Genomic DNA, 18,574 nt, shown 5'->3' with positions numbered 1-18,574 from the left:
TTTGTAAGATAAGGTGTTTGTAAGTTGAGTTTATATCACTATGACATCTATATATATATATATATATATATATATATATATATATATATATATATATATATATATATATGTGGCGGGCACTAGGACCAGACATCTCACCCAGCAGGTGTACGGGAGGGGGCGGGGTTATATCACATATATTTCACTGCAGTTTCCGTTTTGGTTCTCTTTCTACTTGTTAGCAGTTGGAATAAAGACGTACTCCAGTCGATCGTGAGTTCTCCTTCCACAACTGCTACACTGGTGACCCCGACGTTGGAAATGTTCATGGCAGCAGACGAAGAGATATCTCCTCCGGCCATGTCACCACGACCGGCGCCTCAGCTCGCAGCTGCCGCCTACGCCGCGAAGCTGCCCGAGTTTTGGAATAGCGACCCGGCTTTGTGGTTCCAACATGTGGAAGCGCTTTTCCACCTACGGGGCGTCACGACAGATGAGCCGAAATATTATCTGGTCATGGCGTCTCTCAACGAACAGACGACTCGTCGTGTGCTGCCTCTCTTGCGTGCACCTCCACCGAGCGAAAAATACGCAGCGCTCAAACACCTGCTGCTCCGACGGTTCACGTTATCGGCCTCTGAGAGAGCTGAAAGGCTTCTTTCTCTTCCCGGACTCGGCGACGGAACAGCAGTGGACCTGATGGACAAAATGTTGTCGCTACTAGGTTCGGATGACGGCGCGAACATCGACCCGACCCTAGTAGACGTAGTGGTCACGCGGAAGCGACACGAGAAAGCCCTCTGTTTTTTCCACCAGCGGTTTGGCGCCAAGGCCCGACGCTGCACACCACCCTGCACCTACGAGGCTCCGGGAAACGCCAGCGCCGGCACCCAATAGCGGCCGTGGGTGCCGGCAACGAAAGCGAGCTGCTTTTCATCACAGACTCCTCGTCAGGTAGATGTTTTCTGGTGGACAGCGGGGCACAAGTAAGCCTGCTGACGCCCACGGCCTCGGACAAGACGGCAGGTGGATGTGGGCCTCCCCTGCGCGCAGCTAACGGCTCGCCCATCGCCAGCTTTGGCACCAGGTCGGTAACTGTGTGTTTCCACGAACGAAAATTCGAGTGGGACTTTATTGTGGCCTCGATTACAGTTCCGATAATCGGCGCGGATTTTTTATGCGCTCATGGACTGCTTGTGGACATTGCTAACCGTCGTTTGATCGACGCCATCTCTTTCGCCACTTTCCCATGTGAGGCTGGAGGGCTTGGAGCGTTGACGCACGCAAATTATTTAACGTCAGGTAACGTTTATGAACGCCTGCTGACCGATTATCCGTCGTTAACCACACCCGCCTTTTCCAATGCCGATACAAAACACGGGGTACAACATTTCATTCCCACGGTTGGCCCGCCAGTTTTTGCCCGCGCTCGTCGCCTCGACGCGGCAAAATTGGCAATGGCGAAAGGGGAGTTCACGACGATGGAGCGTTTGGGCATCGTGAGGCGTTCCAACAGCCCGTGGGCCTCACCATTGCACATGGTCCCCAAAAGTGACGGTTCTTGGCGTCCGTGCGGTGATTTTCGTCGGCTTAATAATGTAACCACACACGACCGTTACCCAATTCCGCACATCCAGGACTTTTCTGCACGTTTGGCCGGAGCCGTGATCTTTTCCAAAGTTGACCTCGTTCGCGGTTATCACCAGGTTCCGGTACGGGTAGAAGATGTGCCAAAAACTGCAGTAATAACCCCTTTTGGCCTTTTTGAATTCCTCCGTATGCCTTTTGGCCTGAAGGGGGCGGCACAGTCCTTTCAGAGACTGATGGACTCAGTCTTGCGAGGCCTAGATTTTGTGTTCGTCTACCTCGACGACATTCTTGTGGCCAGCCCTTCACCAGAGGAACACCTGTCGCACTTAAGGATGGTTTTCAAGCGTCTTGATGCGTATGGCCTTATCGTTAACCCTGTGAAGTGCCAATTTGGTTTGCCCAAGATCGATTTCTTGGGGCACCGCATTTCTCCACAGGGTGCCATCCCCTTAACCGCCAAAGTGCAGGCTGTGGTGAATTTCCCCCGCCCAGCCACAGTTAAAGCTTTGCAGGAGTTTTTGGGCATGATAAATTTTTACAACCGGTTTCTTCCTCACGCAGCCGACCTCCTACAACCCCTCTACGGCGCCTTGAGAAAAAAGAAGGCTAATGACCCCGTCGAGTGGGCCCCGCAATGAGTGCAGTCCTTTGAACGAGCCAAGGAAGCTCTTGCGGGTGCAACTCTTCTGGTCCACCCGATCTCAACCGCACAGGTGGCCTTGACTACCGACGCGTCTGATGTTGCCGTAGGGGCGGTGGTTGAGCAGCTTGTGGAGAACGAATGGCAGCCCCTTGCATTTTTCAGTCGGAAGCTGCAAGATAACGAACGCAAGCATAGTGTTTTCGACCGAGAGTTGTTAGCACTCTATCTTGCAACGCGCCATTTTCATTTCCTACTCGAGGGGCGCCGGTTCACCGCCTACGTAGATCATACGTAGAACCCCTTACATTCGCCATGTCCAAGGTGACCGAACCGTGGTCGGCCCGACAGCAACGGCATCTAGCGGCTATTTCCGAATTCACAACAGACATTCGGCATGTGGCCGGCAAATGTAACCCTGTGGCCGATTGCCTGTCACGCACGATCGTGTGTCCAGTCCAGCTCGGGGTGGATTTTTCAGAGATGGCCACGGCCCAATCTGAGGATCCGGACATCCACGAACTCAAGGCAGCAGGCACGGCCCTGAAACTGGAGGAGGTGGCAGTGTGTGAAGGGGGTCCCGCTCTCCTCTGCGATGTGTCTACGGGTCGCACTCATCCCGTGGTTCCGCAGGAGTGGTGTCGGCGAATTTTTGATTCAATTCATTCCCTTTCACACCCTGGCGTCCGGGCGTCAGTCAAACTACTTGGGGCCAAGTTTGTCTGGCCTGGGTTAAGAAAGGACGTCAGGAAGTGGGCAGCTGCATGCGTGGCATGTCAGCGCGCCAAAGTCCACAGGCACACCCGGGCGAACCTAGAAACTTTTCCGATTCCGGCCAGGAGATTTGACCACGTCCATGTGGACCTGGTCGGGCCCCTCCCTCCTTCGCAGGGTTGCACACATCTCCTCACTATGGTCGATCGGACCACTAGGTGGCCGGAAGCCGTCCCCCTGTCCTCCACAACCTCGACAGACATTGCCCGCGCATTTCTGTCATCCTGGGTCGCACGTTTCGGCACGCCGTCCGATATCACTTCGGACAGAGGCCCCCAGTTTGTGTCCGAGCTCTGATCGGCCATGGCACAGTCCTTGGGTGTGCAGGTACACCGCACTATGGCCTACCACCCACAGGCTAACGGGATGTGTGAACGTTTCCACCGGTCACTGAAAGCCGCGCTACGGGCCGCACTATCGGATGGTAACTGGGTTGACCGGCTTCCGTGGGTCCTTCTCGGGTTACGTTCAGCTCCTAAAGAAGACTTTAATGCCGCTCCGGCAAAGTTAGTACTCGGTCAGCCACTCCGCATCCCTGGTGAATTTCTGCCTGAAGATTCGGGTGCACCTTCTTTCCCCCTTTTGCCAGGGGAGCCCCTGGCTCCAGCACCATTTCACCACGGCGTCCCCAAAATATTCGTTCCGTCTGCTCTTAGGTCAGCCCGTTTCGTCTTCGTGCGTCATGATGCCCACCGCTCTCCCCTCCGGCCGCCGTATGATGGCCCGTTTAGAGTGCTCGAACACGGGGAAAAGAGTTTTGTGCTCGATATGGGTGGGAGAAGGGAGGGCATTTCAATAGACAGACTCAAGCCGGCTCACATAATTGCAGGCGAGGACGTTTCGCCGGCCCAGGTCCCACGTCGCGGACGCCCTCCAAAACCTCCAGCCTCTCCGCGGCATGCCAGGGTTGAGTGTCGTTCCCCCACTCAGTTCTCACCCGGATCACCTGCCCGAGCAATTTCACCTTCACCATCGAACGACGGGCTGCATAGTCGTTGTGGCAGGTTGGTCAAGCCCCCTGCAAGATTTTCGCCTTGACTGTCCTTCTGGGTGTTCTGGGGGGGGCTGTGTGGCGGGCACTAGGACCAGACATCTCACCCAGCAGGTGTACGGGAGGGGGCGGGGTTATATCACATATATTTCACTGCAGTTTCCGTTTTGGTTCTCTTTCTATTTGTTAGCAGTTGGAATAAAGACGTACTCCAATCGACCGTGTGTTCTCATTCCTCAACCGCTACAATATATATATATATATATATATATATATATATATATATATATATATATATATATTTGTATGTTGAGGTCTCACTTTATATCACTATGACGTGTATATATATATATATATATATATATATATATATATATATATATATATATATATATATATATATATATATATATATATATATATATATAGGGGAAGGGGAAAGGAAAGCCGTTGTCGTGGATGTAGCGGTCCCGAGTAATGGGAACATCAGAAAGAAGGAACATGAGAAAATCGAGAAATACCAAGGGCTCAGAGAGGAGCTGGAGAGAGCCTGGAAGGTAAAGGTGACAGTCGTGCCTGTGGTGGTCGGAGCACTTGGGGCAGGTGATCCGGGTGAGAACTGAGTGGGGGAACGACACTCAACCCTGGCATGCCGCGGAGAGGCTGGAGGTTTTGGAGGGCGTCCGCGACGTGGGACCTGGGCCGGCGAAACGTCCTCGCCTGCAATTAACAACATCGGATATCTCGGTCCAGAAAAGCGCAGTGCTGGGAACAGCACGGATACTGCGCAGAACCCTCAAGCTTCCTGGCCTCTGGTAGAGGACCCGAGCTGAAATGGGGACAGACACCACCCATGGTGGGTGAGACGAGGATTTTATATATATATATATATATATATATATATATATATATATATATATATATATATATATATATATATATATATACAGTAAAGTCTCGTTATATCGATATTCAAGGGAGTCCGAAAAAATATCGATATAACCGGGACTATCGATATATCCGACCCTGTTTGCATGTAATTTTCTCCGTGCGTGCATAGAAATAGTATCGATATAACCGGGACTATCGATATATCCGATATCGCTATAACGAGACTTTACTGTGTATATATATATATATATATATATATATATATATATATATATATATATATATATATATATATATATATATATAGTGATGTCACGAGAGGCTGTGTCCTGGAGGGGAAATACATCCCCCTAAGGTGGCTCCACCCAGAGAGAGTCTTGGCCCCAGCTGGTGGAAGGCAGCAATTCAAACCACACACCTGCGGCTGATCACGGCTTGATTGGCAAACGAGGCTCTTAAGGCAGAGAGCCTCTGAGTGTGGAGCTTGGGGAAAGACAAGCTCGATTGCTGTGCGCTGTGAAGAAGTTGATTGCTGCGTGGAACTCATCGCCAGTTGGGACCACACGACAGGACACGGGATTTGGACCTCGCTAAAGGTGGCTAGGCCACATGAGGAGGACGTCAAGAGGGGTGAGGCCTAGAGACTCTTGGAAAAGAACTCCGTCTTCAGTTTTACCTCAGAAGAGACTTTATTTGATTTAAGTATTGGAAGAGACACTATTCAAACCTTTGTTGCTTGTGAATTCCCCCCAAAACCCTTGATTAAAACCTTTGTTTGTATCCAAACCTGTCGTCCATTGCCCTTCTTGTCCTGTCCCGCTGAGAGCTAGCCTCTCATGATATCACATATGGTGGAGAATGCGGGCACTGGACAAGCGTTAGTAAGTGCATGGACATTGATGGTTTGTCGTTGTACTAAATTCATCCTGTCTACTTGATAACTAATGTTAAGCAGATTCCTTACTCACAGACAGTGTATTGTCGGTGTTCAAATACCACTCTGACGAAGGCGGAAGTAGTCGCCGAAACATGTCAGGTATTTGAACACCGACAATACACTGTCTGTGAGTAAGGAATCTGCTTAACATTGATGGTTTGTGTTATGGTTTTTCTAAATTGAAAATATCCTCAATTACAAAAAAAAAAAAAAAAAAAAAAAAAAATAGAAGACATTTTGAAAACCCTGCTTGCAAGTCAGGAAGCCCAATATCAGGCCAATTTGGCTCTCCTGGAGGAGCAAAGGAGAGCCAATGAACTGAAGGCAGAGGAATTGCTCTTGCAAAAACAAATGGCCGCCAAGAACATGCCCCGGGTGAAGGCGGGGGATTTTTTAGCCAAGATGGGGGTGACGGATGATATTGAGGCGTACCTGCATACATTTGAAGCAACAGCCTCTCGAGAAAAGTGGCCCAAGCAGCAGTGGGTGGGACTGCTTGCACCCTTCCTGACAGGGGAATCACTGAATGCTGTCCTGGACTTGACCGCAGACTGAGCAGAAGACTACGACTATTTAAAAGCTGAAATTCTCAGCAGACATGGGCTCACCAAGTTCGGGATAGCACAGCGCTTCCACACCTGGACTTTCCAGCCAGACCAACCTCCAAGGGCACAGATGCACGAATTGGCCCGCATCGCACGGAAGTGGCTGGAACCGGAAAGGAGCACGGCAGCTGAGGTGGTCGAGGCCATTGTCGTGGATCGCTACTTACGAGCCCTGCCCTATGAGGCGAAAAGGATAATCAGTCAGCCGTCGCTGACTACTGCGTGTCAAACAGTGGCAGCGGTGGAGCAGTACCAGGCCACAGCGGAGATGCTGCGAACGACCAAGAGGGAAACCGGCAACACATCCCCACCCCGGACTGAAATGGCCCGCCCAAAGTTGCCCAAGCCCGCCAACACAGCCAAGATTGCTCCAGGTGGTGTCAGAGGTCCACCCAGGCAGTGGCGGACGCCCAGTGGCACCGAAACCAGACGATGCTACAGATGCGGAGAGACAGGACACATCTCATGGCAGTGTGGAAAACCAACGGAAGAGTCCATGCCGTCCGTTGACTCTTCCAGTGCCCACCCTGCTCATTATGCCTCCCTCCTGGGGGGGAGTGACAGCTCACGAACAAGGCCCCCCACCTGTCCAGTGACAGTGAATCAACAGAATGTTGAAGCCCTGCTGGACTCCGGAAGCCTGGCCACCTTGGTGCGCCAAACGCTGGTCGATCCAACCAGGTTGTCTTCAGAGAAAACCCTTCCAGTCTCCTGCGTCCACGGAGACACCAGAGAGTACCACACTACTGAACTCATCATAACCACAACCAAGGGAATCATCCGCACGGTAGCCGGTGTGGTTGACTCTCTCCCTGTCCCCCTCCTGATTGGACGCGACTGCCCGGCCTTTCACCCACTGTGGAGAGAAACACAGGAAAGACTGGCCCGACTACCTCGGAAGGGGAGAGGTAAGACGCGTGTAGTGAATACCCAAGCCTACCCCCCTGATTCACTCCCCCCAGCCTGTGCTCTCCTAGGGACAGCAGATGCACCACCGGAGACGGAGTCTGGCCCAGGGACCGCCGAGGAAACTCCAGCCCCAGGAAATCTCCCGGCTTCCAGTAGTGATGAGAACCCAGGGACTCAGAAGCTGCCTCCTCTAACAGGCCGGTATGGTACAGCCCAGTTACAGGATCCTACCCTTGCCAACGCCATGAAGAATGTGCAGGTTTTAGAGGGTGTAGTACTGGGGGAAAGGACAAGCCCCACATACCCCCATTTTGCGGTTGACCGGGGGCTGTTATACCAGGTGACGAAGCAAAAGGATGAAGTACGTGAACAACTTCTTGTGCCACAACCACACCGAGCCACAGTACTGGACTTGGCCCACACACACCTGCTAGGGGGACACCTAAGGGTCGAAAAGACAAAAGAGAGAATCTTGCAACGGTTCTTCTGGCCAGGGGTGCACAAGGATGTGGAGAACTATTGTCGTTCTTGCACCGAGTGCCAAAAGGTGGCGCCCAAGCCCACATACAGAAACCCGCTCATTCCCTTACCCATCATTGAGACCCCTTTTCAGAGGCTTGGGCTGGACATAGTCGGACCTCTACCAAAAAGTGCTAGGGGACACCAGTATATTTTGGTTATGATGGATTATGCCACTCGGTTCCCAGAGGCTGTTCCCCTCAGAAAGGCTACCACAAAGCAGATTGCAAAGGAACTGTTTGCTCTCGCCAGCCGGGTAGGGATCCCAAAGGAGATACTGACCGACCAGGGAAGCCCCTTTATGTCCAAGGTCATGAAGGACCTGTGTGCCCTGCTCAAGGTCAAGCAACTGAGAACCTCCATCTACCACCCACACACAGATGGATTGGTAGAACGATTCAACAAGACACTCAAGGCCATGATGAGGAAAGTTATCAAAGAAGATGGCCGAAACTGGGATCAACTGCTCCTGTACTTGCTTTTTGCCGTGAGGGAGGTACCACAGTCTTCTACCGGTTTCTCACCTTTTGAGTTGCTGTACTCTTACAGACCCCGGGGACTGCTGGATATCGCCAAAGAGGCTTGGGAAGAGCAGCCGTGCCGACAACGTACCCTCGTCGAGCATGTGGGGGACATGCAGGAAAGGATGAAGGCCATTTATCCGATAGTGCGAGAACACATGGAAGCGGCCCAACGACAGAAGCAAGCCTCCTACAATAGACCTGCCCAGCCTCGAGAGTTCAAGCCAGGGGACAGAGTGCTGGTCTTGGTGGCAACCGTGGAGTGCAAGTTCCTGGCATCCTGGCAGGGGCCCTTTGAGGTCATCGAACATGTGGGGGAGGTAAACTACAAGGTGAGGCAACCTGGTAAGAGGAAACCTGAGCAGATTTATCACGTTAACCTCCTAAAGAAGTGGCATGCCAGAGAGGCGCTGTTTAGTTGCCTACCCCCCAGCGAGGCGAAGGAACCGGCCAGAGAAGACGTCCAGATGGGTCCAAATTTGTCCCCACACCAACGCCAGATGACCCTCGAATTGGTTGAGCGTAACCAAGACGTCTTCTCCTCCATACCTGGACACACAGACGTGGTGCAACACGAGATACGCACCATGCCTGGAAAAACAGTACACCAGCGTCCATACCGTGTGCCAGAGGCCCGTAAGACAGCTATACAGGAGGAGATCAGGAAGATGCTAGTAATCGAGGAGTCCCAAAGTGCGTGGGCGAGTCCGATCGTGTTGGTCCCCAAGCCAGACGGGTCAATACGATTCTGTAATGACTATTGGAAGTTGAATGAGGTGTCCGAATTTGATGCTTATCCAATGCCTCGTGTTGACGATCTCATTGACTCCCTGGGACAGGCACGCTTCATCACCACTCTCGACCTCACAAAGGGATATTGGCAGGTGCCCCTGACCCCGACATCAAAAGAGAAGACAGCCTTCGCCACACCTGAGGGACTCTACCAACACACCAGGCTCCCGTTTGGTCTCCATGGAGCACCCGCCACGTTCCAGCGCCAAATGGATCGGATTCTCACCCCACACAAGAGGTACGCAGCAGCATACTTGGATGATGTTGTCATACAGAGTCCTGACTGGGAGAGTCACTTACCCCGAGTGCAAGCTGTGATTGACTCCCTCAGAAAAGCAGGTCTCACAGCAAACCCGAAAAAGTGCAGGTTGGCATTTGGCGAGACCAACTACCTGGACTACACTATAGGACGGGGGCTGGTGAAGCCTCAAGAAGCAAAACTACGGGCTATACAAGATTGGCCCCAACCCCTTACCAAGAAGCAGGTGAGGTCGTTCTTAGGCATGGCTGACTACTATAGACGCTTTATCGCTGACATTGCTACTATAGCAGCCCCCATGACAGAATTGACGACCAAAAAACACTCCCGATTGGTGGCCAAAATGGCCTTCGCCAATCTAAAACAGGCACTGTGTTCCAGTCCGATCCTGGTGGCACCAGACTTATTTACTTACTTACTATATCGATATCGGATATATCGATACTATTTCTATGCACGCACGGAGAAAATTACATGCAAACAGGGTCGGATATATCGATAGTCCCGGTTATATCGATATTTTTCGGACTCCCTTGAATATCGATATAACGAGACTTTACTGTATATAAAAAATCCGCGTCTCACCCCCATTTTAGCTCGGGTCCTCTACCAGAGGCCAGGAAGCTTGAGGGTTCTGCGCAGTATCCGTGCTGTTCCCAGCACTGCGCTTTTCTGGACCGAGATATCCAATGTTGTTCCCGGGATCTGTTGCAACCACTCGTCGAGTTTGGGGGTCACTGCCCCAAGTGCTCCGACCACCACAGGCACGACTGTCACCTTTACCTTCCAGGCTCTCTCCAGCTCCTCTCTGAGCCCTTGGTATTTCTCGATTTTCTCATGTTCCTTCTTTCTGATGTTTCCATCACTCGGGACCGCTACATCCACGACAACGGCTTTCTTTTCCCCTTTATCTATGACCACGATATCTGGTTGGTTGGCCATTACCATCTTGTCAGTCTGTATCTGGAAGTCCCACAGGATCTTTGCTCGGTTATTCTCCACCACCTTGGGAGGTGTTTCCCATTTTGACCTTGGGGTTTCCAGTCCATACTCCGCACAGATGTTTCGGTAGACTATGCCAGCCACCTGGTTATGGCGCTCCATGTAGGCTTTCCCTGCCAGCATCTTACACCCTGCAGTTATGTGTTGGATTGTCTCAGGTGCCTCTTTGCACAATCTACACATTGGGTCTTGTCTGGTGTGGTATATCACTGCCTCTATGGATCTGGTGTTCAGGGCCTGCTCTTGGGCAGCCAGGATGAGTGCCTCTGTGCTGTCCTTTAGGCCAGCCCTCTCTAGCCACTGATAGGACTTCTTGAGATCAGCCACTTCTGCTATGGTTCGGTGGTACATCCCGTGTAGGGGCTTTTCCTCCCATGATTGTCCCTCTTCCATCACCTCATCCTCTGTTCCCCATTGTCTGAGACATTCTCTGAGTACATCATCCGTTGGAGCCTTCTCTTTGATGTATTCATGGTGCTTGGATGTTTCATCCTGGACAGTGGCTCTCACACTCACTAGTCCCGGCCTCCTTCCTTACGGCTTGTGTACAGTCTCAGGGTGCTGGACTTGGGATGGAACTCTCCGTGCATGGTGAGGAGTTTTCGGGTCTTAACATCAGTGGTCTGAATCTCTTCCTTTGGCCACCTTATTATTCCTGCAGGGTATCTGATCACTGGCAGGGCATAGCTGTTTATTGCCCGGGTCTTGTTCTTGCCATTGAGCTGGCTTCTGAGGAGTTGGAGGTATTTGGTCGTCGCCGCTTTCCTTGTTGCTAGTTCGAGGTTGCCATTGGACTGTGGTATACCGAGGTACTTGTAGCTTATATATATATATATATATATATATATATATCTCATGAGCGAGTTCACAGCTGGGCGGGGCCTCCGCTCCCGACGCCCGCCAGCTGCTGTCAATTCCCTCATCACTGACTCCTCTTCTTCTTTTCCTTTCGGCTTTTCCCCTCAGGGGTCGCCACAGCGAATCAATGTCCTCCATCTATCCCGGTTTTGTGCATCCTCTTCCCTCACACCAGCTACCTTTATGTCCTCTTTGACCACATCCATATACCTCCTGTCTTTTCGTCAGTGGCACTGTCTCCAGTCCAAACATCATGGCTGGTCTCACCACTGTTTTATAAACTTTTCCTTTCATCCTAGCTGAAAGAAACCCTTCTATCACACATCACACCTGACATTTTTCTTCAGCCGCTCCAGCCTGCCTGGACACGCTTCTTCACCTCTTTTCCACACTCTCCAATGCTCTGGACATTTGACCCCAAGTACTTATAATCCTCCACCTTCTTTATCTATTTTCCCTGAGCATCACTCTTGCACTTGGATCGCTCTCATTCACACACATGTATTCCGTCTTGCTGCGACTGATCTTCATTCCTCTCCTTTCCAGGGCATATCTCCACACCTCTAGTTTATCCGCCACCTGTTCCCTGTTCTACTTGTTCTACTTTGGGGATTAACATTGTTCTAATTTTAATATTGAGATTCCGTCAATAGCTTCCATATTTTTTTTGGTGAATGTTGGTCCAGAGTTGGGTCCTAAAATTTTAGATCGTATTACCTTTCAATTTAATATATATATATATATTTATATATATACAAATATATAAAAAAATATCAAGGCTCTGTCTCAAACAGCACAGGGTATATATATATACAGTAAAGTCTCGTTATATCGATATTCAAGGGAGTCCGAAAAAATATCGATATAACCGGGACTATCGATATATCCGACCCTGTTAGCATGTAATTTTCTCCGTGCGTGCATAGAAATAGTATCGATATAACCGGGACTATCGATATATCCGATATCGATATAACGAGACTTTACTGTATATATATATATATATATATATATATATATATATATATATATATATATATATATATATATATATATATATATATATATATATATACCCTGTGCTGGTTTGAGACGGAGCCTTGATATTTGTTTTAAATATCGTTAGCTCAGGCGATGTGTTAAAAGGTGTGCTTTTCAAAAACGTAAATGAAAATAAACGGCATAACATTTGCTTAATGTATACGCATCAACACAAGGATCGAGGGTTATTGCTCAATTTGATGTGTCAGAAGGCTTGCTTGTATGTGTGTGTGTGTGTGTGTGTGTGTGTGTGTGTGTGTGTGTGTGTGTGTGTGTGTGTGTGTGTGTGTGTGTGTGTGTGTGTGTGTGTGGTTTTTAAATTATATACCATAATTTATTTTACTGCTCTATGAGGTTTACATTAGATTAGATTAGATTAGTCTCAAAGTGGAGAATTTTACATTTGACAGCAGCAGCATTATTGATTGGATTTGCCTTCAAACCTCTAAAGATGGAGGACACTGATTTGCTGTGGCGACCCCTTGAAGGGAAAAGCCGAAAGGAAAAGAAGAAGTGGAGAAACACAGCAGCTAAATTATCAAAGGAAGAGAAAAGAAAAGAAGTATCCATCCATTTTATCTACCACTTATTCCTCGTTAGGGTCGCGGGGGTGCTGGTGCCTATCCCAGCCGACTTCGGGCACGAGGCGGGGGACACCCTGAATTGGTTGCCAGCCAATCGCAGTGCACACAAAGACATACAACAGTCACTCTCACATTCACACCTCGGGACAATTTGGAGTGTTCAATTTGCCTGTCATGCATGTTTTTGGAATGTGGGAGGGAACCGTAAGACCCGGAGAAAACCCACGCGGGCCCGGGGAGAACATGCAAACTCCACACAGGGAGGCCGGAGCGGGACGCAAATCGGTGATCTCTGCACTGTGAAGCCGGCATGCTAACATCTCGACTACCGGGCCGCCTAAATGCAAACTAATTTCATGTTATTATTTTCAATAGGACTTTACACTGGTAAATAGTTTGACAACTGATTAAGGGTTTGGTGTGGAAGGTCACGGGTTTTTGAAGTCACGTTTTTGAGGTCCGAGTGCATTTATGTGTGTGTGTGTGTGTGTGCGTGCGTGTGTGTGTGAGTGTGTGTGCGTGTGCGTGTGCGTGTGCGTGTGTGCGTGTGTGTGTGTGTGTGTGTGTGTGTGTGTGTGTGTGTGTGTGTGTGTGTGTGTGTGTGTGTGTGTGAGTTTGTGCACACTGTTATTGTTTAAATCCAAACTACATGATTTATGAACACCATGGGCTCCAAATCCAGCAGACATTTAAACAGCTTTTTCCCCCAAGCCATTAACTCTTTGAACTCTTTCAACAGTAGCCAAAATGGAATTGTATAGTGCCACTTAGCAGTTTTTTTGACGACGATACTAGTGCAGCGTACCAGTCTTGTGAGGACCACTGACATTTTATACCATACGTAGTGAGGACATTTTTGACAAGTGAGGACCTTTTCGCCGGTCCTCACAAGTTTTTCATTCTAAACGCTTCGAGAGGGTCTATATATGATGCATCAAATTTCAGAAAGGTTCTCACAAATTCACCCAAAAATTATTTTTGGTGTGTATTTCCATTTCACTTGGATACACACTTTTTACTCACTGTGTGTTTCTGTGTATGTGCGTGGTTAATGAGAGGAAAAAGTTCATACCACAAAAAGTAAAACGATATTTTAACCAAATTCACTGCAGGGGTGAGGACTTTGAATGTACCCATTCAGAAACCTCACACCTGCTGTTATTTCAGTTGCAAGTCCACTTTTTATTTATTTCTTTTGAAAGAAATCAAATATCAACAAATAAAATCACTGTTTTTTTAGTGGCTTGCTGGGCTCAGGGCTGTAATCAGCATAGCCTTTGAATGTGGAGTGCGACATGAAAAATCAAATTGCAGCATTATGTTGTGATGACATTCCCATGTGATTTTTCCAGCTGTGCCTCTTCTCCAGGAACTTTTGTTCTTGCTTTCTCTCTCCTTGTTTCTCTGTCATCCTTTTCTCACTGAAAATAAGTTGAATAAAGGTGCAATCATCTCACATTTAGTGGCCATTTTTTTCAGTTTTTCTCTCAATTTACTTACAGCAACAGTGAGTGCAAGAGCCTCAAGAATCATATCTAAGATTTTCCCAGCATGCTCAAACACAAAAATAAAAAAGTGCAAAGTGCAAAAATGCATCTGTTGGCCCAGTACCCTTGGTTTCACCCCTGCATGCAGCCCAAAGCCCCCCATTGATTAAAGCTGTGAAGTTTCCTGCAACGCAGTACAAGAATCAATAAGTGAATTAGAGTTGAAGTGGGAAATGGGGTGACATTTAGTCTTCAAATGTAACACTAGTTCTTCTATCTCTGCAGAAATACTATTTTACACAGCAAGTTTTAACACACTCTGAACTTATCAGCAACGGTGGTTCTCACTCCTTATCTGGAGTTATCCAGACCTCACAAAACCATTGAAACAGGAATGTGTGTGTGTGTGTGTGTGTGTGCGTGTGTGTGTGTGTGTGTGTTTGTATGCGTGCGTGTGTGTGTGCGTGTGTGTACGTGAATGTGCGTGTGTGTGTGTATGTTGTCAGTGTCACAGCGAGATAATCTTTTCACTAACAAGTCTTTCACACTGGCACCTTGCTTTCATTGGCCTAGCCATTCAGTCGAAACGCATAGGAATTGATCTGAGTAATTGATGTGACTAGAGAGCGGCCCTTAAAAAATGTGACAATGATGTGCCTTTATTGTTGTTTTTAAATTATATACCATAATTTATTTTACTGCTCTATGAGGTTTACATTAGATTAGATTAGATTAGTCTCAAAGTGGAGAATTTTACATTTGACAGCAGCAGCATTATTGATTGGATTTGCCTTCAAACCTCTAAAGATGGAGGACACTGATTTGCTGTGGCGACCCCTTGAAGGGAAAAGCCGAAAGGAAAAGAAGAAGTGGAGAAACACAGCAGCTAAATTATCAAAGGAAGAGAAAAGAAAAGAAGTATCCATCCATTTTATCTACCACTTATTCCTCGTTAGGGTCGCGGGGGTGCTGGTGCCTATCCCAGCCGACTTCGGGCACGAGGCGGGGGACACCCTGAATTGGTTGCCAGCCAATCGCAGTGCACACAAAGACATACAACAGTCACTCTCACATTCACACCTCGGGACAATTTGGAGTGTTCAATTTGCCTGTCATGCATGTTTTTGGAATGTGGGAGGGAACCGTAAGACCCGGAGAAAACCCACGCGGGCCCGGGGAGAACATGCAAACTCCACACAGGGAGGCCGGAGCGGGACGCAAATCGGTGATCTCTGCACTGTGAAGCCGGCATGCTAACATCTCGACTACCGGGCCGCCTAAATGCAAACTAATTTCATGTTATTATTTTCAATAGGACTTTACACTGGTAAATAGTTTGACAACTGATTAAGGGTTTGGTGTGGAAGGTCACGGGTTTTTGAAGTCACGTTTTTGAGGTCAGAGTGCATTTGTGTGTGCGTGTGTGTGTGTGTGCGTGCGTGTGTGTGTGTGTGTGCGTGTGCGTGTGTGCGTGTGTGCGTGTGTGTGTGTGTGTGTGTGTGTGTGTGTGTGTGTGTGTGTGTGTGTGTGTGTGTGTGTGAGTTTGTGCACACTGTTTTTGTTTAAATCCAAACTACATGATTTATGAACACCATGGGCTCCAAATCCAGCAGACATTTAAACAGCTTTTTTCCCCAAGCCATTAACTCTTTGAACTCTTTCAACAGTAGCCAAAATGGAATTGTATAGTGCCACTTAGCAGTTTTTTTGACGACGATACTAGTGCAGCGTGTTCTACCGGAAACAAATTCCTTGTGTGTTCTACATACTTGGCAATAAAGATGATTCTGATTCTGATATTTGTGGACCCGGGATGTGCACTCAGCTGTAAAAACTGCCCCAACTTCATTTTCTTGCTGGTGCAAGCCACATATAATATGATTGGGGATTTGCCAGACGGCACTGGGCGTTCTGGTGGGCCGGTGACATTTCTTCTACATGCACCCGACATACCTGACAGTTTGATTCCTGAAAGTAGACTAAACGGCCTTGTATAACCAGGTCCAAGTTGTGGTACAGTTAAAAACGTTAACACGATTTTGGTTAATTTAATCAAGATGCTGGTTGACAGATAATGACCTCTGTGGATATGAGTGGTGAATATCATTACCTTTCATTCAGAACTATGACCACGGCCTGCATGTACAGTATTGAATCCTTAGAATCATGTCACACATGAACGATCAGTTCGGAAGACCAGCTTCAAGGACCGACTTTACAGCAGTAAATGATGATCAACCAACTTAGCATTGTCTGCCTGTGGGAGGCTACTTCTAAAGCACAATTTACATACTTGAAGTTTCTGAATGTACTGGAGCATGTCAATGTTTGTCCGCCTTAATTCCGTGGAAAATATTACTTGCATATGGAATATTTTGGAAATTCCAGTGCACAGTATACCACAAGTACACGTCGCTGTTCAGCAGTGACGTGCGGTGAGGTACATGGCTGGTGAGGCACTGACGTCATCACAGTCAGATTTACAAAGACATGAACTCCACAGAGTAGCTTATTCGCCATTTGATTGGCAACAATTAACGTGTTTTGTTTAAAATGTCATTTCAGCATTCTTTATATACTGTATACAAACTCTAGCATATAAACCACGAGCTGGACCAACTTTGTCGCTTCAGGAATAGTTTCAATGAGATCCTTCTTGGCCAAAAACTGAGAATCTGTCCAGGAGATTTACATTCATCCCTCACTGTGTGTGAGCTATACAGTCCGGTGTTGGTCTTCCTTTAATTATTATCTCCTGCCTCGATTGAAAGTCCAGTTTAGAAAATTCTTTCAACTTCGATATGTAATCCACCATGCTGAAAATAAGGCCAAGCAACAAGAAAAAAAAATTACTGGATGGTTGCACTTAACTTGCTAACTGTTTATTGTAGCTTGCTCTCACTAATTCTATTATTCTGCAGCCGAGGAGTCGCAAGAAGAATCTCAAATCACTTGCGCCCCTTGTCATGAGGCAGGTGAACTGTGTGCCTCACCTATGCACACAGTTTTGATAAAAATAAAATAAAATAATCACTGTAGTACAGTGTTTATAATGTACAGTGACTGTACATTATATACACCATCTAAAAATGAGCTAGAAATGAGCTAAGAAATTTAGTTCATATACTAAAAGCTTTTGAACACTTTAAAAACAATATGCAGAGGGACAGCAATGCGGTCTCACTGCAGAGCAAGCCAGCACACTTAGCATAGTGATTGCGCAATCCATGGTGAGGCTGAGCCGCTGAGCTGCTGCCTCACCGCTCGTCTCCACTTAGTATTTGAACGTTAAATGTGAAAATTCACCGATTTTGAAAAAAAATCCAAAAATGGTAAAGTTAAATGGAAAAGAATGTTAAAGTACAAATCACTAAATAAATATAACCGTTTAATTTATTTTGTCATTTGATATTTCCATGATGACAGGTGAGGCACAGCCTCACCTGCCTCCCCTGACTGCACGTCACTGCTGTTCAGACTTTTTTTGTATAGCAGTTTGAATGTGTGCATGTGTTTGTGTAACTGTCGTAAAGGTGTGAGCAGTGTCACCTATTATGCGATTGTTATATTCAGGATCAATTGTTGTGGAAAAATTCTGTGTGAAGTGTTTCTGTCCACGTCCAGTCCCTTTGAATTCAAGTGTATGTTGAGCACATAGTTTTCCTTTTTCAAAGACACATGAAAACAAATAAATCTGGATACCATATGGACATAAACCAAACTCCAACGATGGTGAATATGGAGTATATTTTCCCATTTTCAATGCAGGGATCAAATATCAACAAATAAAATCACTGTTTTTTTAGTGGCTTGCTGGGCTCAGGGCTGTAATCAGCATAGCCTTTGAATGTGGAGTGCGACATGAAAAATCAAATTGCAGCATTATGTTGTGATGACATTCCCATGTGATTTTTCCAGCTGTGCCTCTTCTCCAGGAACTTTTGTTCTTGCTTTCTCTCTCCTTGTTTCTCTGTCATCCTTTTCTCACTGAAAAGAAGATGAATAAAGGTGCAATCATCTCACGTAGTGGCCATTTTTTTCAGTTTTTCTCTCAATTTACTTACAATAACAGTGAGTGCAAGAGCCTCAAGAATCATATCTAAGATTTTCCCAGCATGCTCAAACACAAAAATAAAAAAGTGCAAAGTGCAAAAATGCATCTGTTGGCCCAGTACCCTTGGTTTCACCCCTGCAT

At 47.6% G+C, this 18,574-nt stretch overlaps 1 protein-coding gene across 5 annotated transcripts in view; it reads left to right on the top strand.

The window, feature by feature from the left end:
* Window positions 1–18,574, top strand: part of myt1b (myelin transcription factor 1b) — a 106,872-nt gene that overhangs the window by 1,485 nt on the left and 86,813 nt on the right. Inside the window, exon 1 of one of the 5 annotated variants that reach the window (XM_089002483.1) lies at window positions 725–1,066. The exons of the other annotated variants lie outside the window; for them this stretch is intronic. The gene's annotated coding sequence lies outside the window, so the exon portion shown is untranslated. Of the gene's footprint in view, window positions 1–724; window positions 1,067–18,574 lie in introns of those variants that run through there. 5 annotated transcript variants of the gene reach the window in all.

The sequence above is a fragment of the Hippocampus bargibanti genome, linkage group LG01, assembly GCF_051943395.1.
Source record: "Hippocampus bargibanti isolate YZ-2025 linkage group LG01, ASM5194339v1, whole genome shotgun sequence".
Lineage (NCBI taxonomy): Eukaryota > Metazoa > Chordata > Actinopteri > Syngnathiformes > Syngnathidae > Hippocampus > Hippocampus bargibanti.
The sequence above is the reverse complement of the archived record's forward strand: the minus strand, read 5'-3'. Positions and strand labels throughout refer to the sequence as shown.